This window comes from Pteropus alecto, unplaced genomic scaffold (assembly GCF_000325575.1).
Source record: "Pteropus alecto unplaced genomic scaffold, ASM32557v1 scaffold45, whole genome shotgun sequence".
Taxonomy (NCBI): Eukaryota; Metazoa; Chordata; class Mammalia; order Chiroptera; family Pteropodidae; genus Pteropus; species Pteropus alecto.
In genome coordinates, this window is record NW_006442491.1 from 20,496,756 (window position 1) to 20,510,305 (window position 13,550).

The 13,550-nt window shown below is 41.1% G+C and overlaps 2 pseudogenes; both read left to right on the plus strand.

The window, feature by feature from the left end:
- Window positions 1–1,561: 1,561 nt before the first annotated feature.
- On the plus strand, window positions 1,562–1,679 carry LOC112471330 (annotated as a pseudogene).
- Window positions 1,680–13,089: 11,410 nt separating this feature from the next.
- Window positions 13,090–13,208, plus strand: LOC112471217 (annotated as a pseudogene).
- Window positions 13,209–13,550: the final 342 nt, after the last annotated feature.

A 13,550-nucleotide genomic window follows, 5' to 3' on the forward strand; every position in this document is an offset into this window, starting at 1 on the left:
GTGAACTCAGACAAGTCTTGCCACCTCTCTAAGCCCCAGCTTCCTCATTTATAACATTGGTCTCTTGGGCTTTTTGTGGGACCGAAAGGAAATAATGGAGATAAAGCGCCCAGCACATGATAGATGTTTAATTTTAAAAGAGAACTAACTTCTAGTTGGCTGAAGGGGAGGGGCTGGTAGGGAACTGACCTGGAGGATAATTACCCCAGGGCCCCAGCAGGGCCTCTACTCTCAAAGATGGTGAAGATAGCATTAGTTTAAGAGCCCACACTCAGAGACCCTCCCTAGCCAGCTGAGACTCCAGAATTGAAAGCCTAAAAGCACCAGGGGCATCCCAGGTCATTCCCTCACCCAGGCTGGAAGAACTCCAATTCTCCAACCAGGTTTTCCTCTCTGAGCAAAAACCTCTCTCTGCCACCTTGCTGCATGGAACAAGAGCCCACCCTTGTCACTCATACTTCCTTAGCTTCTCAGGTTGGAATGTTCCCCAGCTATTCTAATAATGTTCCCCAGATGGTTGAATCTCTTCTATGACACCATTGACAAAGAATCATCCGGTCTCTGTTTAAATACCCCTAGTATGGGGGAAACTCCTTCTCTCCCAAATCAGCCCACTCCACCAGAGAACAGCTCTGTCTGCAATGAAGTTCTTCCTATATTCAGCTGTCAATTGCCTCTCCAAGGCTCCCTACCCTCAGTCCTGGGTCTGCCTCCTCACTGCGACCCATCGTCCAGAAACTATCTGCTTCTCCTACATTTCCACTCCCATAAGGGTAAATTGGACAAGGTATCTCTGTCATTTCTTTTTTTAAAATGTGTCTTAAAAAAAAAAAGTAGAAAAAGAATCCATATGCACTGTGGAAAATTTGGGAAATTTATAGCAAAGTCGAGAGAAGATAAAAAATTACCTATAATCCTACCTTCTAGAAATAATCACTATTAACTTTTACTTCTGCCTTTCCTATTCATTTTTTTCCATAATTGAGTGCATAGTGAATATATGATTTGGTGCCCTGCTTTTTTTTTTCCCACTTAACATTATTACAGGAAAATTACCCCATACCATTAAAATCTCTTTGCAAATGTAATTTTTACTTTTACTCATTATGCGATACACCATTGTTTGAGTAATTTGAAAAATTGATCGATTAAAAAATTGATCATTTTTTGGTGGCTCCATAGTGCAGTGGATAGCATGTCTGTTTTACACACAGAAGGTCTTGGGTTTGTGCTCCAGGTGGAGCTACGGACCATACCCTGGGTGAGCCAGGTTCTGGGTGCGCCAGACCCCAGATGCTCGCCAGGACCGTGTGAGAGGAGACTCCCTGCCTTCAGAGATCTAGTTCTTAAGAGGAAACGGCAACATCCATAGGTCAGGGGTGGAAGTGGGGCAGGGGGAATTAAAGAGGGAGAAAAAAAATTTTTTAATTGTTTGCTATCACATCGCAATGCTGTGATTAAAACAAACTTTGTGGATGTGGTTCCATAGTGTAGCAGTTAGCACATCTGCTTTATAAGCAGAAGGTCCTGGGTTCATGCCCCGGTGGAGCTATGGTTCCTGGCCTACAGCCATGCCACCCTGAATAAGCCCGATATGTCTGATCTCAGAAGCTAAGCAGGGTCGGGCCTGGTAAGTACTTGGATAGGAGATCACTTAGGAAGATCGGGTGTTGTAGGCATAAATTTAAAAAAAAAAAAGAAACTTTGTATATAAAAGTCTCTTTTACCGTATTTCAAATTATTTTCTTAGAATCATATCCTAGAAATGAAACTACTGGATTCAAGTGCTGTAAACATTTTAGAGATGATAGCCCCCATTTTTTGGACATTAGTATTTTTGATGAAATGATAAATGCAGACTAAGAAACATATTGACCTCAATATATCAAACTGATGCCAGATTATAAAAGTGCATACAACATCTCTTTATAAAGTTTTATTATTTGTTTTCAATTTTTTTACAAAGAGCCATTAATGTAATGGTTGCTTATATCCTATTATTCACATAATAGCAGTAGATATCCTAGGGAAGCATCCTGGACTCAGGTGCCCCAAAGAAGACAGAGACAAAGACAGAAAAATCTACGGAGAAAAGACTTGTAAGAGCAATCTTTTTTTTTAAAAAACCAACTTTTACTTATGCTAACATTTATGGACTGTCCATTATATGTATCCTTTCCAACATCAAAAGTTATTTAAATATTTGCTAGCTTGATGGGTAAAAATGAACATTCATTTTTCATTTTCTTCAAATTTCTTAAGTTTTAGTAATATTGAACATTTTAACCTAATAGTTATTGGACTGTCGTATTCTTGTGTAAACTGTCAGTGCTCTTTGTCCATTTATCTATTGGGGTCTTGGTGTCTTACTTGTTGACCTGTAAGAACTCTGTATATTAGGGATGTTTCTGCTGCCAACTATTATCCCATTTTGTTTGCCTTTGTATTTCATTTGTGAGTTTTTTCTGTAGAGGTGGTTTAACTTTTGTGAGTCAAATCTATCAGTCTTTTTCTTGGTGATTTTTTTCCCTTTACTGCTATTGAATTTAGAGAGTCTTTCCCCACTTAATGAATATTGGTTTCTATTTCCTTCTAGGTTTTAAATGTTTGATTGTTGATTAACTGTATTTCACCTGGAGTTTATTTTTGTGTACATTTTGAGTGGAGGATCTAAGTGGATCTTTTCTTAAGTTTTCCAAATATTAAACCAGTTATATATGAAATGGTGTGGGGGTACTCCCACCAGCTTCATTACCCATTGAACTCCAGTTATTTCATGTCCCTCTGAAAGTGTGAGGACTGGCAAAGAAGCCCAAGCTAGATTTGTTTCACGCTTTCTTATAATAACCCTGAAATGGAGATTTATTGCCATCCTCAATTTACAAATGAGAAAACTGAGCCTCAGAGAGGTAAAGTCACTTGCCTAAGGTGACACAGCTAGTCTGATCCAGGATTAGAACTCAGATTATTTGCTAGTATATCTCAGGGCCACCCTCTCAGGTTTGACCCTTTCTAGTCTTGGGAGTAAATATCTGGTGGATGCTGCACAGTTTGTGTGGAGGTGACCCACTCAGATCCCCTCAGTTCCTTTTCCCATTTCTGCATGCCCATTCCCAGCTTCTGGGTACTTTTTTCTGACAGCGCACATGTGAGACTTTTTTTCAGAGGATTGCTCTTGGACTACTGGAGCCATTCACTTGCACATGCAGGGACCTAGAAGCATCCTGGAGTTTTTTCCCCAGGATGGCCCTTGGCCTTAGACCAACTGGTACAAGAGTATGAAAGCCAGTTCCTAAGCCTCCAGGCGCAATCTCTGAGGTATAACTTAGATTCCTCAGCTCCCAGTGGGAACAAGCTGAGGCCACGACTCTGCCTGAAATCGCACTTTCGCTTGCCCTTTTAACCTTCCCTGTCTTCCTTCCACACCCCTGTCCGGTTTCTTGAAGGAGCACTTCCTAACAAACCACTTACACGGGAATCCTTGTCTTTGGTTCTGCTTCAAAGACAGCCTATCACCCCACCCAAATTCTTCATCCCTTGTAACCAAACCCTTTCCAAACCTCTGGCAACACCTCATCACCATAGTTATTATGCCTTTTCCACAATGTCTTATACATGGAATCACACAATAGGGAACCTTCTGTGTCTGGCTTCTTTCACGTAACACAGTGCATTTGAGATTTATCCAAGTTGTTGTGGGTATCAATTGCTTCTTCCTTTTTAATGCTGAATAGTACAGAAATCCCCCCTTATCCACAGGAACTATGCTCCAAGACCCCCAGTAGATGCCTGAAATTGCAGGTAGTACTGAACCCTATATACACTATGTTTCTTCCTATACATATCTACAATAAAGTTTGATTAATAAATTAGGCACAGTTAGAGATTAACAACAATAACAACAAAATAGAACACTTATAACAGTATACTGTGATGAAAGCTACGTAAATGTGGTCTCTCTCTCCCTCTCTCACTCTCCCTCTCTCAAAATATCTTATTGCACTGTACTCACCTTTTCACTTAAAGGAAGCGCTTTATGACTTCTCTTTGAACTATCCAAATTGCCAGCATCACAACTCTTGCTCTTTGGGGCTATTATCAAGTAAAATAAGCGCTGTGATACCGTGACAGTTGATCTGATCATCGAGATGGCTACAAAGGGACAAACAGGCAGGAGTGTATACAGTGTGGATATGCTGGACAAAGGGACAATTCACGTCCCGGATGGGACAGAGTGGGATGGTGGGAGATTTCCTCACACTACTCAGAACAGCGCACAACTTAAAATGTATGAATTGCTTATTTCTGGAATTTTTCATTTAATAATTTTGACTGTGGTTGACCGCGGGTAACTGAAACCATGGGAAATGAAACCGTGGATAAGGAGGGACCACTGTAGTCCACTGTAACAGTTTGTTTATCCATTCCTCAACTGAGGGACGTTTGGATTATTTCCAGTTTTTCATGAATATAAGTAAAGCTGATATAAACATTTGCATGCGGGTTTTGGGTTTACCATAAGCTTTCACTTGGGTAAATACCGAGGAGTGGGTGCCTGGGTAGTGTGACAAGTATGTTTTCAAGAGTGGCTGTACCATTTTGCATTCCCACCAGCAATGAGCAAGGATTCCTATTGTTCGATACCCTTTCCATCACATGGTATTGTCAGTTTTTTTCCCCATTCTAATAGATGTGGGCTTCAGTTAAAAAAAATCAGGTCAATTGGGTCATATTATTCCTGTACTTACATTCTTCAATGGCTCATATCACACCTAGAATAAAATTCAAATTCTTACATGGCACCAGGGCCCTTCTTGACCAGCTCCTGATAGCTCCTCTAGCCCCTTCTTCCAGTGCTCACCCTCCGTAGCCTTCTGGTCTCTGTGCTGTTCCTGAGACATGCCAAGATCCCCCACCCAGGCCCTTTGCCCTTGCTGGGTCTGGAATACTCTTTCCTCAGATTTTCACATGGGCATCCTCCCTCCTGACATTCTGGTATCAGATCTAAGCCACCTCTACAGAAGGGCCTTTTCTGGCCTCTCCATCTAATACTGCCCATATTTCTAGCCCACCTTCAAGTAAATCTCCTTGTTACCTGGTTTTATTTTTTTCATATTTCTCATCACAGTGTGAAATTATTTTAACTATTGTTTAAATTTTTTTCTCTCATTCTCTTTCAAAAGTTTATTTTATTTTATTTTATTATTAGTTTCAAGTATACAGTACATTGGTTAGACATTTATATAGTTTATGAAATGATCCCCCTGATTGCTCTTTCTCTCCTCTGGCTCTACACACAGCCATTAACATTATCGCTGACGACATTCCCTATGCTGTGCTCCCCAATCCCATGACCATCTATCAACTGCTAATTTGTACTTCTTTAACACTTCACCCCTTTCTTCCAGCCCCCCAACCTCCCTCCCCTCTCACCATCACCAGATTGTCCTCTATATTTGTGAGTCTGTTTTTGATTAGTTTGTTCTTTTTTTGTTCGTTTTGTTCCTTAGATTCTGCACATAAGTGAAATCATATGGTATTTATCTTTGTCTAACTTATTTCACTCAGCATTATAACTTCTAGGTCCATTCATGTTGTTGCAAATGGAAGGATTTTATGTCTTTGATGGCTGAGTAATATTCCATTGTATATATGAACCATTATCCAATTGTCTGTTGATGGGCATTTAGGTTGCTTCCATATCTTGGCTATTGTAAATAGTGCTGCCATGAACAAAGGAATGCATAAATCTTTACGAGTTATTGTTTTGGTTTCCTTTGAGTAAATACCCAGAAGTGCAATTGCTGGGTCAAAAGGTATATTCATTTTTAATTTTCAAGTTTGTTTTAATTGAGATGTAATATTCATACAGTAAAGTGCACTCATTTTAAGTGTATAGCTCCATGAATTTTTACATATGTGTATACATATATATATGTATGCATAATCACTTCCCATTCAAGATGTAGGATAGATATTTCTAGCACTTCAGAAAGATCCCTCTGTTCTTCCCCCTAAAAGTAATCACTATTCTGATTTCTATCATAGGTTAATTTTGCCTGCTTTTGAACTTTATATAAATCGAATCATATGGTCTACACTGTTGTACAAATTCTTTCATTCATCACTGTCTATGAGATTCATCCATGTTTTTGCATGTGGATGCACGCAATAGCAGTTTGGGTTTTTTCTTTTTTATTTCTATGTTGTATTCCATTATTTAAATATACTACAATTTGTTGATCCATTCTTTTGATGATGGACCTGATGGCTGTTCTTGATTTGGAGCTATTAAATGATGCTGCTATGAACATTTTTATGCATGTCTTTTGGCAGATAAGCACTCATTTCTCTTGGGTATATGCCTGGAGAGTGGGTATATGCCTGAGAGTTGGCATATGTTTAGCAGCTACTTACTCTTTTGTTTATGTTATTTTTCTCTTAGGAGACTCTAAGTTCCATGAAAATAGGACTTGTTCACTACTGTATTCTCAGTGTGTACCATAGTTCCTAGCACATTACTAGTGCTCAATAAATATTTGTTGAATAAATGAAAGAACAAACTTAAGCTACTATCAGCTCAAAGTAAGTTGTGGTGGAGCCAAGACTAGATTCAAATCCTCCTGACTTCCATCCTCTGCAAGCTGAGAGTCAGGAACCCAGCTGACTCGAAAGAGACAGAGCTGCAGGTGTTGGGTTGGTTTCAGCATCCTGTAATTCTTTTAAGAAAAAATGGCTTCCTCTCCTTCTCTTGGCCTGCATTGTCACAGCTTGAAATATTCTTTTGATTATGAGAACATTTCCCATTAAGTGTGCATCTCCAGCTTCCCCCCCAGTATTTATGAGCTAATAACTCCAGGATCTGTCACAATCAGTGTTGCAAAAGTGTATCTGTGTGTAATGAAATAATTTGATGAAAAACGTGGCAAGGAGACAGTCGGAATTTTCTCTTGCTTTACAAACCATCCCCAGGGAACGAGTGTATATAAATCAGCTCCTCCCTTAATTAAGTAAAACATTTTAAGGAAAAAACAAATTAATTACCACTTCATGGCACCACCCCAGCCGATTACCCAAATGTTTCACGTTCCATAAACCTTGCCTGAATTTAGAACTAATTATCACTTTTTTGGTTTGTTTATACTCCCGATGTGGCAAAGATCTGTATTAAAAGTGGGTGGAGTGGGATGATTTTTCCTCCACTTTCAAGATATGTAAGTTGTCATAAGAATCAAGAAGTCTTTTTTTCTTTTTAAGCTGAAAACATAGGGTCTATTGAATGTGGAGCACCCAGAGGAGGAAATAGAAATGATTTTGGGGTATTGCTGGGGTGGCGGGTAGAAATCCACTGGGTACAGAATGTGTAGGGTCTTGGCATGGATCAGTCCCTGACTTGCTGTGTAACCTTGGGCAGGAACTGGATGTCTCTATTCTCTATTTGGGCTAGTTAAACATCTTTTATTAAGCCACCTGCCCCCACCGTGAGCCCTCGCCTCCTAGCATGTGGTACCAATAGGAAATGAGAATCCTATTATCTCTGATTTACTGTCTAGCCCAACCTGATGTCCTTTTTAACTTTCCTGCTGGCTCTGGTCTCACTCTTACCCTGTGGGCCTGGCCCATTCTTATCTTTGATCCAGATAGGTCTTTGTGACCAGGGCATCTGTTGACTAATGCTTCACCTGTTCCCATCCTCAAGTGACACTGCCCCATCCTGGCTGCCTTCTAATTTGTTCAGTTGCCTGATGGAGCAGGTTGCCCAGGTCTGACCTTGGCTCTTTTGTGGTTCATGTGAGAGCAGGGGCCTCAATGACATCAAGTACAATTGGTCCTGGGTAGCCCCCTCCAGCTGTGAGCTTTGTTCTAAGTTTAGAGACATGTGGCAGTTGCTTGGGTAGAAAGCCAGGCCCTAACCTTCCTTTGCTTCTGCCACTTGCCTCTCATGAGCAGCTGTGTACACTGTAGGCACTCATTCAGTGCTGAGTCACCATCTGAATTTTAGTGAAAGACATGGATAACTAGAAAGAATACAATTTAACTCTTCCAAACATTTTTATTAAGATATGAATTGTACACAGTAAAATGCATACATTATAAATGTGCAAGTCGATGAATCTTTACTGTGTGTACACCCACAAAATCCCCACCTATTAAGACACTGGATCTTTCAGCCCCCTAGAAGGTTCCCTCCCAGTCAATACCCCTTAAAGATAATCATCCTGATTTTTATCACCATAGGTTAGTTTTGTCTCTTTAATTCCATATAAATGCATTCACCTGGTATCTAGTTTTCTCTGCCTTTTTTTACCCAATAAGATTCATCCTTGGTGCATATAGCAGTGTTCTTGAACTCTTTTTAGATTAAAATATTAAAAAATGATTACTCTAGTGATTACTGTTTATTGATATCTACTTTGACAGTATGTTGTTCTTTTTAAAAATAACCAAATGCCAAGATGTTTGTGGATCTAATACTGTCATGATAGTATGTATTTCCTTCCCCCAATTAAAAAAAAAAGAAGAAGAAGAAGAAGTTAGCTCATGATAGTACTCAAGTGCATTTAGGTTCCAAATGAAACAGGGGTGAGTTTGATTAGGAAGTTGTTTGGCCAGATTCCTTGCCTCTTGAGAGTCTTCCAGGGAATCTTCCTGTTGCTACTTCCTGAGTTATTCCTGTTTCCTGGGTTACTAGAAAGGTTGAATATCTTTTTTTAGGATCATTTGTCACCTACGTTTCCTTATATCCTTTAGGGGCCCTTTCTGGAGGACTGGGGGAGTTAAGAAGTTGGAGGTTGATCTCTCTAGTTCATGTGCGAGGGGGTGGGAATGACTCAGACACCACTTTGGTTATCCCAGAAGGTTCACTTGCCCTCAGACCCATGAGAAATCATTGTTCAGGGAAGGTGGGGAGAGTTAGGCTCTACTCTCAGGCCAGTTTCTGGCATTGTCTGTCCTGATGAAACCCTCCGTGTCAACCCCCACCTTTAGCCCCAAGAGAGTCTTAGCAGTTGATGCCTAGGGCCACACTGGAGGTCTTGGGTGGGTCTAGGGTGGGTCTAGGAACCTGATCCAGCAGGTCTTGGGTGGGTCTAGGAACCTGATATTTTAAAGCTCCCCAGGGGATTCCAGGGAATGGTGTAGAGTCACTGCATGAATTTGAATTCTAGCTCTGCCTGTTATCTTGACCTCAGGCAAGTGGCTTGCTTTAATTTCCTCATATGTACAACAGGGATAATAGTGTTGGGAGAATAAAATGCATTAACACACTAACACTTGCAAAGCACTCGGAAGATTGCCTGCAGAAAATAAGCACTCAAAAAGAGGTGGCCGCTGCCACTACCACCACTACCACCACCACCACCACCACCACCATCATCATTTGCAGCAGCACTAACCTGAGGACCAGATAGAGGGATGGGCTCATCCAAGGTCATACAGTGAGTCACACAGAGAGTGCAGGGACCAGAAGGCCAGTGCTTTCTCTCCTCAGGTCTGTGTTCCCTAAATGCTATGTAGCTGGCTGACCATCCTGCCCGATGTCCCAGTCACACAATGGGGAATAGACAGTGTGGCTATAGTCTGCAGGGTGGGAAATTCCTGAAGGATTTCAGAACTTACAGAACAGGCTTACAGAACTGGGACTCTTCCACCCACCATAGCATCTCTTTCCTACCGTTTTTGAGGGTTGGGGGTGCTGGAAAGACCCGAGCCACCTCTGAATTTCTAAGGTTAGGACAAATTATCTTGTCACCATTATCAAATCTTGCCAGTTCTACCTATAGAGTATCTTTGGAATTCAAGCCTTCTGCCACTCCTGAGGCCAGGCCACCATCATTTTGCCAGCCCCTCCCTGGTTTCCCCGCTGCCACTTTGTCCCCTCCACTTCATTTTAAAACCACACTTCCCTCTCCCCAGAATGACTGTTCTGAATCACAGACCAAGTGAGGTCACATCCTTGCTTAAAACCTTCCAAGGTATGAATGGATAAAGAAAATGTGGTATTACATACAATGGAATTATTCAGCCTTAAAAAAGAAAGAAATTCTGTCACATGTAACAATATAATGAAGCTCGAGCACATTATGAAAGTGAAGCCAGTTACAGAAGGACAAATACTGTATGATTCCACTTACATGAGATACCTAGAGTAGTCAAACTCAGAGAAACAGAGGAGAATGGCAGTTGCCTTGGGCTGGGGGCGGGGTGGGGAATGGGAGTAGTTGTTCAACCAGTTATAGAGTTTCAGTTTTGCAAGATGAAAAAGTTTTAGAGAGCTTTTGCCTAACAGTGTGAACATATCAACACTACTGAATTGTATACTTAAAATGGTTAATGGTAAATTTTGCTACATATGTTTTGTTTTGCCACAATTAAAAAAAATCCTTCAATGTCCTCCATAGCCTTTTGGGTGAAACGGGACCCCTTTGCCTGGCCTCCAAGGCCCACTGCACCGTCACAACCCTTCTTCAGAGCCATCAGTCCTCCCATCAGTCCTTTCTGGCTTTGTATTTTCCAGCCCTATCAAGCTCTTCAGTTTCTCCAAACAGCTCACCAACTTGCTCACCAACAGGCTTTTCCCTGGCTGTTTTCTCTGCCTGAAACATCCTTCCCCAAGCTTGTCAGCCTTTTGAAATTCTATTTATCCTTCAAGAATTAGCTCAAATGTGTCCTCCTCTGTGAAAGCTTCTCTTAACCCCTCTCCTCCAGGAAAAATTAAAGCCCAGAGTGTCTGCCCCCAACAATTTTAATATCACTACCATTAATACCTTAGCTACTACTTAATGAGGGCTTATTATGTGCTGAGCACCATGCCAAGCAAGCCATATGCATTAGTATCTCATTTAATCTTCATGATAACCCTATACCATCCCCATTTTACTGATGGGGAAGCTGAGGCTCAGGGAGGGAAAGTATCATGCCCAAGATCACACAGCTAGAAAGTTATGGCACTGAGACTTAAACCTACCTAATTCTAGAGAAGAGCTTTTAACCACTCAACTTTATTCCCTATACACACCCAAATTATTGCATTGTCCATATATTGTTTATTTTTCTGCCTCCCCAGTTAGGGGAGGATTGTTGTGCCTTTGTTATTCTGCCTCTTATGCACCATGTCTGGCCCAGGGCCTGGCAAAGAGAGGGTGCTCATTTTTGGAGAGTTTTGCTGCACACCCCCAGTAAGTCAGTGTCAATGCCAGCTCCCCTGTTTCCTCCACTTCAGTTTCCCCTCCAGGAATTGGCAGATTGGTGATCGCAAAAAAGAAAAAAAATAATTTCCCAGCCAATCAATAAATAATAATGTTGGAGAATTTAAAATAAAAATTTCAGTTATTAAAGTTACTAATCTTTGGTCTTTATATCTTTAATAAAACATGTATGTATTAATAATGGATACTCGTTATGGCTTGCTTATGCTGAAGAGGGGAAAAAATGACCAGTTGAAAGATGCTAATATTTTTTCTCCTTACCTGGCTTGGATGCCAACCGCTTCCCTGACAAATAAATGCTCATCATTTAAAAAGGTTTAAAAATTTTAGTGGCATGAAAGGGAAATTGAAGATGGGATGTATAGCCTTGTAGGCCCTTAGTGAGAGAGCTCTATCTGGAGACATCTTTCTCCCAGGTTTTGGTGGTCTCACATTTGCTGGCTCATCTAGTCTTCTGACTGTACCTTCTCAGGCTCACTCCCTCCCCACCCCAAACTCTTTCCTGGGCCCCTTTTCCTCTCCTCTCCTCCTCTTCTTCCTTAACTCCCTTCCCCTGAGTGATCTTACCAACTCCCATGACTACCAGTCATTTTTCATAAGGTGAAGTCACTCAGTAGTAGAGAAGGGCAGAGAGGTAACAAGGGGACAGATCATATGGGGCCTTGTAGGCCATGTAAGGACTTTGGCTTTTATTCCAAGCATGATGGTGCCACTAAAGGAGCAGAGGAAGGCACAACATGACTTATGGCTCGAAAGACATATCTTCGGAGGCTGTGATTAAAATAGACTGGAGGATGATAGGGCAGAAGCAGGAAAACTATCTAGGAGAATATTGTCATAATCCAGGTAAGAAATGATGAAAGCTTGCAGTAAAGTAGAAGCAGTGACAGAGTGAGAAGTAGCTGGGCACAAGATATATTTTAAAGATAGAGGCAATAAGATTTGCTGATGAATTGGAGGTGGATGTGAAAATAAGAGAAAGAAGTCAAGAATGTTCCCAAGGTTTTTGGCCTGAGCAACTAAAAGGTGGGAGTTTTCATTTTCTGAGATGAGGAAGGCTGTGGGTGGAGCAGGCTTGAAGATCAAGAATTTAATCTTGGATATATTTAGTTTGAGATGCCTGTTAGATATAATGTTATGGACTGAATTATGTCCCCTTAAAATTCATATGGTTAAGCCCTAACCCCAATTATATTTGAGTTAGGGTCTTTAAGGACGTAATTAAGGTTAGATGAGATCAAAAGGATGGGGCCCTAATCCAATAAACAGTTGTCCTTGGGAAGAAACACTCGGATCTCAATCTTTCTCTCTCTCTCTCCACACTCAGAAGAAAGGTCATGTGAGGAAACAGCAAGAAGGTGATTGTCTATAAGCCAGATCTCACTAGAAACCAACCCTGCTGGCACCTTGACCTTGGACTTCCAGCCTCCGGAACTGTAAGAAAATAAATGTCTGTTGTTTAAGGCACTTAGTCTGTGGCATCTTGTTATGGCGGCCTGAGCTAACTAATACAGATGTCTAAGAAGAGATGTCAAATGGGCAGTTGGACATATGGGTCCAAAGTTCAGGAGAAAGGTCCAGGCTGAAGATATAAATTTGGGCATCATCATCGTAGAGGTGCTATTTAAAGTCATGAATCTAGATGAGATTGCTGATTGAGGTAGTGTGACAGAAATGAGAACATAACAAAGGACCAGACCTTTCTTATTTTGAGGGGTTGGGGAGGTGAGGAGGAATCAACAAAGAAGACAGAATCTTCCAGTGAGATGGGAGGAAGACCAAGAGAGTAAAGCGTCCTGGAATCCACATGACAAAGGGTTTTAAGAAGGAGAGAGTGGTCCTCGATGTCCGTGCTGCTGATGGGATTAATTATGTGAGAACTGCCTACGGCCATGCCACCCTGAACAAGCCCAATCCTGTCTGATCTCAGAAGCTAAGCAGAGTGGGACCTGGTTAGTACTTGGATGAGAGACCACCTAGGAAGACCAGGTGCTGTAGGCATAAAAAATAAAAAAAAAATAAGAGACTGTAAACTGACAAGGTTCCTGCAATCTGAGGTCAACCAAGGGTTGCCTTGCCTAAAATAATAATGATAATAATAATAATAATGATGATGATGATGATGTGAGAACTAGGGACTGACCATGGATTTAACAACATAGAGGTCACTGGTGACCTTGACAGGAACATTTCATTTAGCTTTAGGTCCCCTAGTGAAAGCAAAAAGGAAACCAAATAGATGCCATAACTATTATTATTTTCCACTAAAAAATCTACCAATATTTAAGACATCCCAACTTTTTCTGGGAATTTATCATGTGAGTTCTTACAAAGGGGGCATTG